This window comes from Rissa tridactyla, chromosome 13 (genome assembly GCF_028500815.1).
Source record: "Rissa tridactyla isolate bRisTri1 chromosome 13, bRisTri1.patW.cur.20221130, whole genome shotgun sequence".
NCBI classification, from domain to species: Eukaryota; Metazoa; Chordata; class Aves; order Charadriiformes; family Laridae; genus Rissa; species Rissa tridactyla.
Window position 1 is genome coordinate 738,128 of NC_071478.1, and position 1,784 is coordinate 739,911.

Below are 1,784 nucleotides of genomic sequence, written 5' to 3' on the forward strand. Positions count from 1 at the left end.
GCATTGTTTGTTTCGTTTCTTAAATGTATTTTTCATTCTAATACTTCAAGTAGCTGGATTCGCAGTGGTCACGTTGCACATCTTTGCTTGGTCACCCAGTCACCAAATCTACCTTCTTCCATGGGAAAAGAGACCGGTGGGAGCACGAGAAGTAAACAATCCTTCGGGTCACAGAGCATGCTTACTTGAAAAGATGAGGTCTCTAAAACCACCTTAGAAATGGACTGCGTACCTCTAATTCATTGATTTGAGCTAAGTGGGGTTTTTCATTCTTTTTACCAGCTAACAACAGTAATGGTGCAGGCGAAGTCTGGCGTACTACCTGACATCTTACGGTAATGGGATAATGACCTGAAAGACCCTGTTGCAGCAGAGGTCGTGACAATTTGTTGTTCACGTGGATACTTGTTAAAGAAGTGGTCTTCAGCTGCTGAAGTGGAAGGATGGACAGTGAATTCTTGGAGTATGTTAGAGTTAATTTACTACAAAACATGGAGGAAGTTTTGAGAAGGATGGTAACATTCAAAATACAAGTATGACTTGGAAGCTGCTCTGTGTGATTGTTTCTGAAGTGCTGGTGTTCATATCCTCCAGAAAGGGAGATGTAAGGAGGGCAGGACAGAGATCAGAGACTCGATAAAAACACTATTTAACAGTCTTGGGGGTCTGAGAGATGCAGTCTGTCAGGCAGTTTGTCTAAATGCTATTGTATTTATCCTAGTGAAGAAGAAAAATTAAAATCTACTAAGAGCCCAGAATGCTGTATCTGAGGGAAGCAGATAAGATATTTCTAGAAATACAAAAATAAGTGTAACCATAATCAGTCATCAGGTAGATTCTGCTCAAGGTGCTGTGGGCATACCTGGACCTACTTCATTCAGATCAAACCTCAAATGTCTTGAGAATATCTTCCATTTCATGGTTCTAAATGTTTTGTTGGTTTGGTTGTTTGTGTTTTTTTCTAACAGTAAGAATTCCAGAGGTGAAAATTCACTTGTAATAATCTCTAGAAAAGTAGCAAATTCTCAGAAAAGTGTGGGTTGGTGATCCGCTTGCCTAGGTTTTGCAGCCGTTTCCCAGCTGTGACTCATTTAGCTCACCAGGGAGCACAGGCAACAGCTAACTGCTGCTCTTCTGTTGTGATGATGGGAAGCAGCGCTGGGCATCCGTCATCCTCCATCATCCAGGTAGCTCCACAGTCCAAAGGCAACTACAGCCACTCTTTGCTGGTAACAACACAGAGCAGAACCAAGTCACTCCAGTGTCCTGCAGGCATCGTTGGTACTTCCTAACAAAGGGTGCTGTAGACCTGAGGCTGTTCCAGCTGCAGCTGAGAACAGGACTGGACATCGCTGTTGTTTCTCCTTGATGGTGCCCAACATTGGCTTTACTGTCTCCTTTTGATTAGTAGGAGGCAAAATCCAGACGTTGCTGATTCTTGTTGGCTGTGCTATCTTACTCCTGAATGTTTTCTTTTTCATCTAGCAGATCTCCAGCAGACCGTGTGTTCGGCACGGGGCTCATAGCCAACCTTCTGCTCTGTGATACCAGTCGTCTGCAGTCTCTGCTGCTGATGGATTTGAGCAAGAAGAAATCAGTAAGCCCATGGAAATTAATGTAAAACTTTGATTTAAAGCTACATGAAGCTAAATGTGGGTGCCATTGATGGGGTTCATGACACAGAAGCATTGACCACCTCAATTGTTCAAGCAAGCAATAACAAATCTTCATGTCCTGTTTAACCACCCCTGTTGTATGTTTCTTTGTGGACAATGTGCAGTAAA